Below are 17,312 nucleotides of genomic sequence, written 5' to 3' on the forward strand. Positions count from 1 at the left end.
GCTGTCTATTTCATGTATTTACATCCAGCACAGTAACACTTCCACCAGCACAGAGACTGGAAGCAGAAAATTACACCTACCAATGTAGTGTAGCGAGGGGGCAGAATTTAGAATTGTTGTATGAATAAGCAATTCTATGTAGGTAGGATGTGAATATAGATGATTGGAGGGTGTATGGATCATGTGACTATAAATGTACTCGCCTGCGTGAACTATAGCAAAGCTCCTTAAGTAGACACTTTAAAAAAAAAAAAGTAATTTATATTGATAATTATTCAGTACAATTCTGTGCAGACTGCAGTCTGTGCTGCCAATAACAACCAGAGTGACATCATGGGTGGAACACGCATTGAGCAGCCACTTACTGTTATTATTTGAACGGTTTTCCTGTTAAATGAGGCAACATTTAAGCAACATTATAGATTACACTATATAATGCAAGTGAGCACAACAGTGAGCAAGTGTGTTGTTTCTGTGTTTACAACCTGTCTAATTGTTTGACTGTCTATGCACACTGTCATTACAGATATTATGGACAGGACTACAAAAGTAACACTGACATACAAGCTGTCAACAGTGTCATGAAAACTGCCAGGCACTGAATCAAGACTTATTCCACATTGGCTTCACTTTTCAGCATTAATACATTTGTAAAAGAATATAATTAATATATTTATAAGAACACATTCATAAATAGTGCTTCAAATAAGTTTACTAAAGCAAAGTTTAGGTTAAATAACAGTTTCAGTAAACTTATACAAACACACTTTCACAAAGACTTTTATGATGTAGTACTTAAATACAATACAGGCAACATACTTATAAACAGTATACTTCAACACATTAAAAAATAATTTTGAAATGTTAAGTATAATAAATAAAAATAATTAAAAATTGAGGTTTAAAAATATACTCAGTCTAAGTTAAACTGAAAAAAAAATAATACATTAATGCACTTTAGGAAGGTATTCATATAATTAAACATACATTTTCAATAAAGTGCACTTTATTTAAAAAATGTACTAAATTGAAAATGAAGGTATGTACTTTCAATTCATTGTATTTGGAACTCTTTTACTAATGTATTTTGGAGACATATCAGTATGCTTCAACACAAGTAGACATGCACTTGTTTAAACATTCAACACACCTTTTATGCTAAAAATTAGTATAATTTAAATATAAAAAATTATACTTATTTTTTACTTAGTGTTTGTGGTGCTGGAGATGACATTTTGGAAATAGTAGTTTGGAATAGTTGAATCAAGCTAGCAAAGTAATTGATGTGTGAGTGTGTGTAAGTCATGCCACAGTCTCAGAGTTCAATCCACTCAGTAAAGAGTCCATTTTATTTTCCCCACATCCCCAAAACGGTTCATATCAATCCAGTTTCACAAACATAAAAGAAAGACAACTCAAAATTCCACTCTGGGTTTTACTGTGGACACCCATGAAAACAAACAAACAGGAAATCAAAAATTAAATAGCAGAAACTCTGCCTGGGAAATACACACATCCACTGGGTTATTCCTCCTCCTGACACCAAAGACAAGACTTCTGTTTTACTACAGGTTAGCTACAGTGACACAGACTTTACAACACAATCTGAAACCAAGGGCAAAGCTGGAGTAATCTCTCCTTCACTGACCATACTGGTGGCTTTGAGACAAACTTATAGCTTTCCTCGAGGTTGATTTCACACTGTACAGATTTTTTGGGGGTTTATGATAGATGATTAGATTACTGAAGTGTTGGGGAAGCTACTTTGCAAGCGTAGCTTGTAAAACTACATGTAGTTCAGCCTGGCAGTAGTTTGTAAAACTACAGCTAAAAAAAAGTAGCTTTAGCAACTACTGATACACATTATACTCACGCCCGCCAATAGGGGGGGACAAACGGGTCTGTTGTCCCAGGCCCAGGGTAGGGGGGGGGCAAGAACTGGGCCCACATTCAATTATGGATTATTTTTTCAAAATAGGCCTATTTGTGGAAAAAATGTGTAATATTTGAGTTACATAAAAGCTTTTAATTGTTTTCTTCCTAATCGCTCTTGAAATAGTGGTCAAGAACCCCCCCACCCCCAACACAAAAATGGTTTGGCCACTGATCAAAATTTGATGTTGTCATTTGAAGTTCAGTACGCTAAAAATATCCGGTCAGCCCAAGTCCGGTGTTCAGAAAAGTAAAGAAAAGAGAAGAAGAGAAGAAGAAAATAGAGGCCTTAGAGATTTTCTAAACAAATATTTAAAAAAAGGTGGTGACGGTGAAGCTGGAACTAGTAAAGTCAACGTAGAGCAAGGTAAGAAACAGCGCAGCCAACGTTTACCGGCAGCCTTGTAACGTAACCTAACAGGTCAGCTCTAATGTTAACGTCCATTAGCTTGTATAAAAGCCTGATTTTTTAAAGATTTTGTTGGCAAAGATGCTTTTATATAGCAGCGTATATGGCATACGCTCTAACCACTCGACCACCTGCACATGAAATATTTTTTATTAAAAAAAGACCTATATAATATCATTTTTATTTTACCATTATTGTGTTCCAGAACTCTCTTTGAAAAAAGGCATGAATCATGTCATGACAAGCCAACATTGTTGTTCAAGACACAGCGATCTAGAATATGTCTGCCTCTTTGTGTTTTTTATTACATTTTTTGTAGACTGATTTACATTTCTGATTTACATGTGGGTATTGTGGTAGGATTTTCATTTTCTCTTTATATTACCCAACATGTCTATAGATTACCCAACATGTCTATAGATTACCCAACATGTCTATAGATTACCCAACATATCTATAGATTACCCAACATATCTATAGATTACCCAACATGTCTATAGATTACCCAACATATCTATAGATTACCCAACATATCTATAGATTACCCAACATGTCTATAGATTACCTAACATGTCTATAGATTACCCAACATGTCTATAGATTACCCAACATGTCTATAGATTACCCAACATAACTATAGATTACCCAACATGTCTATAGATTACCCAACATGTCTATAGATTACCCAACATATCTATAGATTACCCAACATGTCTATAGATTACCCAACATGTCTATAGATTACCCAACATGTCTATAGATTACCCAACATAACTATAGATTACCTAACATGTCTATAGATTACCCAACATGTCTATAGATTACCCAACATGTCTATAGATTACCCAACATGTCTATAGATTACCCAACATGTCTATAGATTACCCAACATGTCTATAGATTACATGTCTATGGTGAACCTACAGTATGTTGACCAACATGTCAGCTTTTTTTCTTTAAAAAATCAAACTGAGTTGAGAGGCATATTTCTGCTGGCATGTGAATTTTTTGTAGGCTATTATATTTAGTTTCATATACACCACATGTTGATTTATTTAACGATGAGTTAAATGAGTATAATGAGTATAAGTAGTTGCTAAAGCTTCTTTTTTTAGCTGTAGTTTTACAAACTACATTTCTCTAGGGGTAGAAATGTAGTTTGTTCAAACTACTGTCAGGCTGAACTACATGTAGTTTTCAGTGGCGGCTGGTGACAAAAATGTTTGGGGGGGCGCAGTTTGATGGTTGGTGGTCCTAGGGTTAGTGTCAAATAAGCCGTAGCACCACTTCATACCGCAGCAAAAAAATATAAATAAGAAAGAAAAACTAATCTAAAAACAACACAACACACTATAATGTCCCCTGGTTTGTCCCAGTATAGTATCTCAGACCCACAGAGAGAGGAATAAAAAAAAATTATAACCAGATATGATAAAATGCCCATTTCACTCACGTCACCTAAAGATACCAGCAGTTAAAGCAGAGTTACCAATAAGGTAATATGCTTAAAAAGAGACACCACCTATATTTTAGTTATTGTGTCTTCAGTCCTGATTTCACTGTAATCTGTTAGTTGTTGCAATACCTAAACATGACAATAGATGGCGCATTAAGCACTATACACTGCTGTGATTAGGCATAATTTATTTAACTTATTTTAATAATGAAATGTACCCAAATCAACTGTAATAGTCAAAATTACTTCCATCATTTCTTATCCTGCATTTATGCATTTTAGTTTTTTACACTTCATAGTTATGTCTTTTATAAAGTTTTTTTTTTTTTAACCCTTTACAATATTAATAACAGTAATGCAGCTACTACCTGATCTTTTATATGTCCTGTTGGAGCTGCTGGATGCAGCCACTGACTGAATCTATGTTCCTCTTCTGGAGCTTGGCATAGCAGAGGTCTACATGTGGCCAGATGTGGTGAAACAGCTGCAGAAAGAGCTCAGCAATGCTTAGTCTGCTTAAAAACAACTTAGCTCCATGCTATTGTCTCGATGGCTGCAGCTTTCTGTTTGATTTTTTTCAGAGAGATGTTTTAGGTCTCGTTCCCCTGTCGTTGTCCACAGCGCTTCGGTGCTGACACTTTGAAACAGCAAACAGATTAAGCAATAAAAGGAATAACTCACACTGCATCCAGCTAGCCAGCTCCGTTTATCATAACAGCAGCAGGAGAAACTCTCAGCTCCTCCATCACCTGCTGCTGCTTTATCCTCTTTCTCTCTTCTAGTGAAAGTCTTGTGAAATTATGTTTTTGTAGAGAAATTACAAAATAATCTTCTTTAATTTCCGCGGCTCCACTTTAACATCATCTCCTGAAGCTACCGTCAGCAGGAGTTTGGGTGACAGCAGCTGACGGGAGGGCGTGAATGACAGCCAGAACTGTCCAATCACAGTAGATTAAAAAACATGAAACAACAACAATTCGCTGCCAATAAAAGTGGGCGTGTCCGGGGCGCACTGAGCTGCGCCCCGTGGGAAACGTGACGAAGGCCAATGAGAGAGCAGCCTCAGGTCACATGCTTGTCAAAAGTTTGAGGGCTTGCATTGACTTCCATTAGTCCGGCGCCCCACATACAGGAAGTACATATAGAAATTAATAAAATACAATTTGGAATCGATTTATAATGAATGATGACAGGTGCTTAGAGGCTAACAGGACCATCTTGCTAACAAATACTATTTATTTCATAATTATTTAGCATTTTCTAATTCATTTATGTTTAATATGTTTAAGTAGATTTTGGCCAGATATTTGATGGGGGCAGCGCCCCAGCGCCCCGCATTGACCGGCCGCCACTGGTAGTTTTACAAGCTATGCTTGCAAAGTAGCTTCCCCAACACTGACGAGAGGAGAGGAAGAGCAGAGGAGAGGAAGAGCAAGGGAAAAGGAGAGATCCGGGTGCGTGGGGGCCCATCTAAGATTATCTCATCCCGGGCCCAGGCAAGACTGTCAGCTGGCCTGATTATACTAATTATACTCATTATACTCATTTAACTCAGCGTTAAATAAATCAACATGTGGTGTATATTAAACTAAATATAATAGCCTACAAAAAATTCACATGCCAGTAGAAATATGCCTCTCAACTCAGTTTTATTTGTTTTTAAAAGCTGACATTTTTGGTCAACATACTGTAGGTTCACCATAGACATGTTGGGTAATCTATAGACATGTTGGGTAATCTATAGACATGTTGGGTAATCTATAGACATGTTGGGTAATCTATAGACATGTTGGGTAATATAAAGAGAAAATTAAAATCCTACCCCAATATCCACATGTAAATCAGAAATGTAAATCAGTCAACAAAAAATTTAATAAAAAACCCAAAGAGGCAGACATATTCTAGATCGCTGTGTCTTGAACAACAATGTTGGCTTGTCATGACATGATTCATGCATTTTTTCAAGGAGAGTTCTGGAACACAATAAAGGTAAAATAAAATGTATATTATATAGGTCTTTTTTTAATAAAAAAATATTTCATGTTATTGGCCAAAATTGTAGTTTGTAAATTGAGTTAAACTACAAAAAATGACCCAAAAAGTAATTGAAATACTTGACACAGCACAACATATGAATGTAGTTTAAATACCAGCAAGTTACAGCAAATTGTAGTTAAGCTATGTAGTTCAACTACATGTAGTTTAAGTCTCCCCAACACTGTTAATAGGTGGGTGGTGGGGTTATTCTGACAGCTGGTCGCTGCAGAAGTATGAAGTAAAATACATAAGTAGATGTGTAGAAGCAGTGAGAGTTGCTAGCTGTCCTCCCTGTGGACAGAGTGGCTGTGATGATGGTAAGCTTGTGCTGTGTGACGGAGCAGTGAACTTTGTAAAGGTGCTGTGTAGGAAAGGAGGTCTGTGTGTGTCTACCTGCCCTATCATGGAGCAATGTGGACACAATATGTACATATTGACACATTTTACTCAGATGGCACTCATGCTCATAAAAAGTATATTATCACTACTGGATACTCATTTTATCTGATTAATAGTCGACTGTAGTACAGACTTAGTAGACTGTGGGTACCAACTCATTCAGTCAGAATTCTCCTCCCCTTTTGCTATCTGCATGTTAGCGTTTTCAAAATCCCCATCACTGTGTGAAACAACAAAAACCTCTGAGCTAGCATCCTACATGCTGAGAAGATTTTGACAAAGGTTCAGATCATGCCTTAAGGCAGGCCTGCCTGGTTCTTTCAGTAAATGGTTGCAAAGATATACAAAGACTATATTTACAACACTTGCTGTCTAAACTGGACATTCTTGCATGTTTGCCCAACAGTTATGGAAAAATATTTCATATTCCAAGCATTTCCTATCATCTGCAGTGAGCTAGTGAGGCTAAACACATAGACATGGCATGAGAATGCCATGGTTTTGGACACAATAATGGAGGACCCTGTAGTCAAGGGGGGTAGCTGCAACATCATCCTGGCACATATGAGAAAATAGCTTCTGGCCAGTCCTCCATTGTATACAGATCTCCTGAAACATTTGTTGGCAAAGACAGAGGGAGGGCCATCCTGCAAAAGGCCACATTTTGAGAGCGATTGGTAGGGATTGCTGTAGACAAAGAATTTATGACAATCCATTGGTAAGAGCAAATTATGATTAACCATCTATCCAGCTAATTTGCTCATGTCTATAGATACCATTACTGTATTGTGTAGAATTTGACACTAGCAAAATCAATAACCACAGTTATTTTTAATGCCAGGGCTTGCCTCCCTACATGCAAATGTTCTACCAAAACAAGTTCTCCGCAACATTATAATAAAAAGACACCGTCGCTGCATTCTGGACTTAGTGCTGCCCAAGACAATCAGGATTGATTTAAAGAAAGACAAGGCTCCTTTATAACAGAATGATAATCAGTAGTGTGGAGATAGGTCTGGCTATGCAAGACTACAGCCCTGCTAATCTTTGGTTGACCTGGTCACAACCCATACACACATGCAAGTGAAGACGATAAGTCTCAAGTCGACATTTCTTTATCATGAGGGGTCACAGGCCACAAAGATCAGGAACCCTTGCATTAACCTAAAGTGTTTTTGAAATATCCTGGTGATTTGTTTCCTAAAATCTAATGCACTCCAAATAAACCTTCATCTCTCACCTCATGACTTATGTCAGAAAACCACAACGTTTTACCTCCATAGTCCTGAGAGACCCATCACTAAACACTGATTAAGCTGTTTATTCATCATAAAAGCTTATATGTTACATGTTGAACTAAAACCATTTCCCAGTAACAGGATACACTTCACTGTGCTATCCGCTTTCTGTATTTCACCACATCAGAAATCCTGTCTAACATGTACTGTTCCTTTCCTATTATTCTATCCAAACATAGCAACACCAGAGTGCACGCATTCCCACGTTCAAGCCCATGTTTTCTCACGAGGATGAAAAAAATAACAAAAAAAATTAAAGAACTATCTATCATCCAGCTAATAAAAAACAGCTTTAACTGACATAATGTATGGCCTAGATGACAACCGCAGTCCCAGTGTGTCACTAGCTGGGGCCAAGACTTGGCTTTGATAAATGGAGGCCGGTGCTTGGTGTGGAGGTGAAGAAATAGGGATAGGTCTCTCTCCACTGTGGAGCTCAACACTTAGAGGTGAGCACTCACAGAACACATGTCCGTCTGCACACAGCTATGACCAGTGTGACCCATCAACCCTTCTGGGTGACTGGCTCACACCTCAGCTATATTTCACATGATGTTTCAAGAGACTCAGCTTTCATCTTTACCCTCATCCATCAACAGCTGCAGCGCGTTCAACAGTCCAATAGCTGAAAGGTCTACATATTTCATATTCAAACAGGAATGGATTCATAATGCTACATAACTGTCTGTAATCTAGTGATCTTTGAGGTTTTTTCACTGATTTTTATGTTTCGGACACACTGTTGCATATTGAGCCTTTAACCTCCAGTAGCCCTCCTCCATAGATAAATGTAATTGGTCAAGGGCAATAGACATAGCTACGCTGGGAAACTGTAGGAAATAAAAATGTGAACTATTTTGAAATAATAGTCACCATTCAATGAGGTCTTTTGAAGCGCGTCTCTTTAATTCAGCAATACACAAATGTTAGACAGACAGCACACGAACAATCTTTATAAGGGAAGCTTCCCAGACTGGAGGGGAAACAGTACTTTTATTCTCCAGGCTGGTTAAACATGCGTTAAGCAGTTATCTCTTCAAGGTTAACAGCTCCCATCCAAGCATCTTTTGTAACAAATATTGGTCCAAACAGGAATTTTTAAGAGGGAGAAAATTACAGATAAGCGCACATAATCTTCTTTTAGCAACTAGGTCATAGGTCATAATACTTCATTGGTCAACAGTTAATGAAACAGCAGAATATACATTTTTCTATCAGAAACCAAATGATAACTTATGGCCACTTATTAAATAAGTAAATTACACATGTTGTCTCATTATAGTTCCTCATTTTGCTCGACTGGTCTGATGTTCAAAGCAAAAGTCATTGCTAGTATCACTGTGTCATTGCTAGTATCACTGTGTCAGACAACAGTTTTTACTGTAGTTTACTGTCTTCACATTTTTCATCAAAACAACATGGTGATGATGAATGTTCCCAGCTTAGTTTGTCTGTCTGCACTTTAAACAGATACACCAATAACTCTTCTTCTGCTGTATTTCTGACAGTAGTGTAACGATACACCGATCTACATCGATACATCAATTCAATGAGCAACGAGCCAATAGCATCGATGCCAAATGAAAACATCGATCAGACATCTATAATTTAAGACGCGCTTTTATTTTGAAATTCCCCAGTCTGTGAAGTTATCCTGAGCAGCTTTTTCTACAAAAACTAAAAACCACGGTTGTAAAAGAGCAACAAGTTTCACTGCTGCTGCAGCAACATGTCTGCAGCTGGATATAGAGACAGTCTGTCATCAGACGCTTCAGACTTCACGTTACTGTAAACTCACACAAACACCTGAAATGTGCTGCTGCTCGTCTTTTGTCATGTTTCAAAGAGAAGCAAAAATCCTGCTTTAATGTATGAAAATAGTGACTTAATGTTCTTACAGTTTTCTCTTGTAAGATGTGAAAAAATTGTGTGATAGATGCGCACATCCACAGCTCCCAATGCAGGTGGATCACAGTCTACCTGCATTAGGAGCTGCAGTGTGCAGACTTTTTTCTTGCTTTTACAGATTTTGTTATTTGGTCCAGCTCCTGCTTTCTTATTCTGGATGTGTGAAAATGTTAAAGCTCTATATCAAAATGTGGCACTTTATAGTGAACAGGAGGTGTATTTTTTTATTAAAAGATTGTTTTCCATTTAAATGTCAAGTGATATTTTAGAAAGCGTTTTGTGATGTATTATGAATGGAAGTGATTGTGTTAAATCAGCTGTGATATCGTCTCATATCGATCGCTGCCTCCTGAATCGAATCGTATCGAAATCGTAACGTGGCAGACTTTGTGATATGTGCAAACATTGAATCGTTGTTCATTGAATCAATATAATATTGTATCGTGAAAAAACTTGTGATTTACACCCCTTAGCAAAAAGTAGTTTATTCAAGTGTACTACGAGTATACTTATTTTATACTAAAACTGAGGCAGTATACTTGAAGTTTACTTTTTATATACTATATTTTATATACTTAAGAATAGTATAGTGAAATATACTTGGCTATACTGAAAATAATAAAGAAAAGTCTAAGACTAAGAATACTAAGACTTACACTTATACTTTACTTCTTTCTGCCACAAAGTTCTAATACTTAGTATATCTTGATCCAAGTACAGAATCAGGTCAAGTCATTGACTCGTGCTTACATTTCATTTAGCAGAATAAAAATGTTTTTCACTACACACATTAGCTTCGAGGTATTACCCCTGTTATAAACTTATATGTTCAACATCATATAGTATAGAACTAGTACAATGGCAGTATATAGAAGAGTGTACTTGTGCTTTACTTTAAGTATACTTCAATAAACTAAAATGTGGACTAGAAGTATACCTAGTACACTAGTAGTATATAGATGAGTGTACTTGTTGTATACTTAAAGTATACTTTTATAAACTTAAAAATGTTCCAATTTAGTCCGAAGAGGTTTTAAACTAGTATACTTTCTAGTACACTACAAGTACATGGTCCGTAGTATACTTGCTATATGTATACTGTACTTACACTCAAGCATACTTAAAACATGTAAAAATGAACTTCAAGTACAGTATACTACTTTTTGCTAAGGGACCCCTACTTAAGTTGTGTGATTTTGAATGGAACTCTCATTATAAGTGCTGCCAAATCAACCAGGAATTAAATCTTCAAGACTGCAACATTAACGTCAAGAATCATGATGTACAGTACTTGTCCAAACTTTTAACTCATCCTGTAAATTAGATGGGTATTCTCATTTTCTTTTTTTCCATAAGATGAATCAAACATTTATTAATGACTGATGGGGAATTTATGTGAATTGGTGTAGAGACTAATTATGGGTCAGAATATGAACAGTATGTAATGGTTAACAACATTTGGTTTGCAGTCAGTGCCATGAGGAATGGCATAATGACATAGAACTCAGAAACATTTAGCTTAGAAACATAACAGCTAATAGGCAAGCTTACAAAAACATCAGTATACACTTTTGTGTGTAGTTTAATAGTGCAACAATCAACAAAGTGTTTCTTAAATGCACCAAGAGAGTCAGCAGAGCTGGGTAGCTCATTACACTATTGTGGAACCACAAATGAGAGTTTGCATCATGATTTCATACCAGGCAGTGATGGGATTACCAGACATCATTCCTTTGCAGACATGAGTGGACAGGATTTATACAGAACTGCAATATTTTTTAACAACATTAAGAGTGGCAGTTATACATGCCAGGTAGGGAAGTTCTGTCATAGTAATGTTAAAACTACTGCAAGTTCAAATAGTGACATCAAGTCGCTGTTATAGTATGCTGATGTACATTAAGTCTAAGTGAGAGTGGGAGCACATGCAATGTTGCCAACAGAGCAACTCGCTACATTTGCTGACTTTTAAGTACGGTGGCTCACCAGGGCAAACACGCAGCAACGGCAAAACGCTGCAAATACATAACTGATGAACCAAAGACACAAACACACAAGACACATGCAATAGAGAAATGCTGCATATTGAGTCAACACAACGGAAGTGTCCACACAACAGAAAAGCGCCAGGCCACTAGGGGGTCCCGACCTCCCGACCTGGACCTGTTATACTTTTTTTTTTATTATTAAAAAAATATATTTTTATTGCAAATTACATACAAACAAGTCACAAGAAGTCACAGAAATCCAGTACATTCTGTCTTGGGTTGAGCAACTGCATTATGAAAATGTACAGCATATCAAATTGAAATGAAACAAAGAAAAGAAAAGAGAGAAAAGGGGGGAAAAAAAGGAAAAACAGGGTTTTTTTCATATTAACTCAAATGAGTTTAGTAAAGAAAATAACTTAAGGGCTTTCTTGTCTTTAACAAGCTTCAGAGACTTACTTAACAGTTTTAACTCATTCAAACAAGGTTTAGTCTTAAAGTATCTGCATTTGTGAATAAAAAACTTTCCCAATAACGACATAATATTGAGAACATAGTCCAAGTTCTTATTTTCAACAAAAACACCAAACTTTTACCTTAGGAGGGAGTGGAAATGAAATATAGTTTTTCCTTATTTTCTTAACCTTTACAGGTTCAAATTCCTTGAGTATATAATTTCTTCTTACTGTGTTTGGGTAATAAGCATTCAGTAAAATATTCCTAATAACTTTGTTGATACACTTAAAATCACAGAAGTTCACTCCTTCAATATAGAGCTGTCTCAGTTCAGGGGAGACGTTAGAGTTCCAGATATCCTCTCTAACCATTGATCTCACAGAAATTGGTATAGCTTTTATCACTCTATTATACTGCTTAACATTACATTGAATCTGATATTTTTCACAAAAGTCCGCGTGTTGTAAAAGGTTTCCATAATCATCCAAGAAGTGTGCAACAGCCCATAATTCTTTGGACCTCCAATCCTCACTATACACAGATTTTCTACTTAGTAATATGTACCTGTTATTCCACACTGGACTGTAAATTAGCTTCCAATAGAGCAGTACTTGCTGATGGAAAGCTGAAAGTTTAACTGGCAGTGATCTACAATCAAAGTCACAACGCAGTAGTCTATTCCACCCATTTTTTGGAAAATCATGTTAAGGATAATATACCAAAAGGAATGTCTGTTTGTAAGAAAAGATTTGAACCATTTCAGTTTTAAGACACCATTCATAACATCAAAATCATAATCTTGGACCTATATACAAAGAGATTGTATTTCCTTTTCATGTCCCGGTGCTCTCTCTGTTATTTACCTGCACTTGATTTGAACTGTTTCTGCTTCTCTTATTATTGCCCTCTGCACCTCTCCCCTTTACATTACATTTCTTTTTACACACCTTCTATGGTCTCCACCTTCCTCTTATTCATTTCCCCCCTCGCTGATCAATTAAGGGCCTGATTTACTAAAGCGTGTGTAGAAACGTGCAAACTTGACATCACCCGCAAAAAAATGTGCAAGCTGATCTACTAACGCAGCACACTGAGGTTTGTGTCTTTAACTGTGCAAGATAGTATGCGCTGTCCATTTAGTAGTTTATCATAATGAATGTAATATTAGTAGTTTACCATAATGAATTTAATATTAGTAGTTTACCATAATGAATGTAATATGAGACGTTTTAACCCCAGTGTGTAAAATACAATGAGGAGAAAATGTAAATATGTTATTTAACACACGCATTGTGATTTACCAAACCTGAAGGTATTATTTCTGATGCTAACTGTGTCTATAAATAATACCTTTGAAGGACAGGTATTAACCAGCTGTTACTATGGAGACGAGGAGACGGAGACACAATGACAGAATACACACAGGACAGAGTTTTTACACCTGTGTTAATATTGTTGGAGTGTAATATTTTTGGTTTTACTAACAGCATTGACTTTGTCACTAATACTCTCCCATATGTGGGTTTTTCTGGTAATATTAGTTTTAGTTATAACTCAATATATTAGTTAACCTCTTCCAGAACCTGATCACATTTCATTTCATGCTTGCAGCTTTCTGCTCGTCCAAACTCTCCATAAAGACACAAAACCCTCATTTAAATACTGCTGTCTCCACCCTGTTGCACCTGTTTTCATTTACACAGTTATTCTTAGTAGATCACCTGCAAAACGCACACAAACGGCACGCGCAATCTATTGCACCATGCACGCAACTTAGTACCCACTATTTGGGATCTTAGTAAATCAAGCCCTAAGTGTCTCAGTGGTGTTGCTTATTTCAGCTAGCTAAGCTAAGCTAAGCTAAGCTAAAAAAAAAAAAACAGAAAACGTACAATTAGCTAGCGTTAGGCCTACGTAAATCTGTTAATCTTTTTGAACTGTTATTGTTATATTATTGTAAAAGATTACAACCAAATGTTTAAACCACGTCGCCTCTCTAAAAGTTTTAGTCCACTCTCGTCAGGTACAATGTACAGACTGGTCCATACAGTATAATAGGTCCAGGTCGGGAGGTCGGGACCCCCTAGCGGCCTGTATTTGCAGCGCTTGGCCGTTGCTGCGAGTTTGTCCTTGTCGGCCAACCGATTTAATACCACTTTATTCTCTTTATTTCCAAAAAAGCAACAAATCTAGCAGCTTTTTGAGCAGACCATAATTCCTCTCCTTGAAAAGAGTTGCCAGTGCTTTTCAGTGAATATGCACTGTGGCTCTATGGATTGACTGTGTTCAGTGAATGGGACAGAGTAGCACCACCACCACCAATCACTAGCCAGACAGATATGCAAATGATCATACCTAAAAACTAAAGAACCGCCCAGTGGAATCAGGCTGTTGTATTATTGTATTCTTTTTACTTTTCTATATAAATCATTTTCTTAATAAAACTATTGGATACCACATAACCGCCTCCAGAGTCCTAAAGAGGGAAATTGTTTAGCTGCTTGTTAACTACGGTGACCAGATGTCCCAAAAAATTCAGAACAGTCACAAAATACAAGCAGTTGCCCCAAAACCTGAATCCTGTCCTGTTTGTCTAGAACATTAGACTAAAACTGAGTTGTGATTAGTGTAGCTGCAGGCAGCCATGGTAAAGGAGTGATCTGATATGCATGACATAGACAGATATGATGATGAGATGAATAAAATAAAATAAATTAAAAATAAAAGATAATGATTTACACTGATACATGAAATAAAGTCATTGAGTTTTTTCTTTCCTAATGAGAGTTGACTTCATGAATGAAAATAATACATTTTAGCAGTTTTGATGTCCAGATGTTTTACTGTTTGTTGATACGGGGCTACAGCTGTTATTGTGACTCACGCAGGTCTGAAACATGTTACATTAATGTCTGAATCTTACAATAATGTTGTTGAGGTGTCACTGAATGGATCTGGTATTTCACAGAAACATCAGCACTGATGTTCTGTTTGTTGTCCACAGCTGGCTGTGTGTCACAGCTGGCTGTGTGTCACAGCTGGCTGTAGCACCACAAACCAGAAGAAGGTACATCTCTGAAATGAAAATGATGCGCATTTACACAAGCGGCACAGCAGCAGTTACTTTATTAACACAGGATCTGATAGTAATTAATGTTCTGTGTTCTGCTGCACATCTATACAGGTCAGCTGTTTCATGCTGATTCAGGTTTAAATGGTGGGGTTGTTTGTGATAAAGCACAACTTATCGATGACTCCTGAGTTCAATCAGAGCTGTTAGGACATTTTTATTTTTAGTTTAATTCAGTTGTATTTTATTTATACAGCACCGAAATTATCTCAAGGCACTTTTCACATAAAGACTGTACTCTTTAATTTAAAGAGGCCCAAAATTTCCGAAAGAGCAACCACTTGGCATCAGCAGCAATGAAAAACTCCCCTTTAATAGAAAGAAACTTCAAGCAGAACCTCTCAATTAAGTATCATTCAATGACTCACAAGCTTGGAGATTTGAAGAGAGAGAGACAGACAGACAGAGAGAGAGAGAGAGTGTGTGTGAATTGCACTGTTTTTGCAATGAGGCTCATTTGCATAGAAAAAGGCCAATTTTGTGCCAAATGCATGCATATTACCTAATTTACATAAATGCAAATAGGAGCACAGAGATGCTATTTACTTGGCAGTGCAGATTAGGGTGCATTTAATTTCAACCTTAGCAGGTGCTTTTTGAATTACACAATTCCTTTTTGTCCCATTTGTGCAATTTTAGCAGCAGCAAAAGCTGCAAAATCCTTTTGTAAAATCACTCCTGAATGTAATGTACTGGAGGCCACGGCCACCTTCAACTCCCCTTTCCCCCCATTCTCTTCTGTCAACATCTACACACCATGTGTGTTGAAAACAACTTAGCTGTTCTTTAATGTCAGACAAACTTGTTGGTTTGTGAAGCACTTTAAACAAAACTCCACCTACACACCATTAACTGATTAGTTTCCTGTGCTGCAGTTATTCTCTAATTGGTCTCAGCCTCAGCCCCCACTTGAATTCAAAAATAGTTTGGATTTTTGGCTTTGGGCGCTTCTCCTGGGAGCCACACTGACAGGCCTGACCTTAACTGACCCTGCCTGTGATTACCATCCAGTAGGAGGAGGCCCTTGAAACCTTAGAACACATTGGATGTTTTGGATTTACAGAGAAAAGGATGAGTCTGATACTGGTTTTGGTGGGATTGCATTTTATGTGGATTGTTTAAATGGTGAATCATATGTGTTGTAATAAGATAAGATGATAATTCTGATATTTCTGCATTTGAAACTCATTTGTCCTCTGTTTTGTTTGCATTTCAGACCCCTTCATTTGTTAATGTAAGGCTATGTAACTTTTAAAGTAATTACATTCTTTCTCTTACAAATGAAAATAACAAAACTAGAAAAGCTATTAAAATGGTTAGTTCAACTTGCTACAAGCAAGGGTCAAGGGTCAACACAGGTCAAGAAACACGAGTAGTCAGGTACTGCATTAGTTTTAATATATATCATTATGTATATTGTATTCATACCTACTGTGTACTTGCTGTGGGAGTTAGCACTACAGAAATATTTGCACAATTTACTTTTGAAGTCTTAGGTATTATATGGTAGACCCCTTGAGAAATAATTCATACTTGGTCTCACATACAGCATCATTATCTCACATATACACTACTACACTAATACACACACACTACTCTACTCATACACACACACACACACACACACACACACACACACACACACACACACACACACACACACACACACACACACACACACACACAAACACACACACACACACACACACACTACTGTACTCATACACACACACTACTATACTCATACACACACACACACTACTATACTCATACACACACACACACACACACACACACACACACACTACTATACTCATACACACACACACACACACACTACTATACTCATACACACACACACACACTACTGTACTCATACACACACACTACTATACTCATACACACACACACACACACACTACTGTACTCATACACAAACACTACTATACTCATACACACACACACACACACTACTATACTCATACACACACACACACACACACACACACACACACACACACACACACACACACACACACACACTACTATACTCATACAAACACACTACTATACTCATACACACACACACTACTGTACTCATACACACACACACTACTGTACTCATACAAAAAACTACTATACTCATACACACACACACTACTATACTCATACACAAACACTACTGTACTCATACACAAACACTACTATATTCACACACACACACACACACACACACACACACACACTACTATACTCATACACACACACACACACACTACTATACTCATACACACACACA

Source organism: Scomber scombrus, chromosome 19 (assembly GCF_963691925.1).
Source record: "Scomber scombrus chromosome 19, fScoSco1.1, whole genome shotgun sequence".
Taxonomy (NCBI): domain Eukaryota; kingdom Metazoa; phylum Chordata; class Actinopteri; order Scombriformes; family Scombridae; genus Scomber; species Scomber scombrus.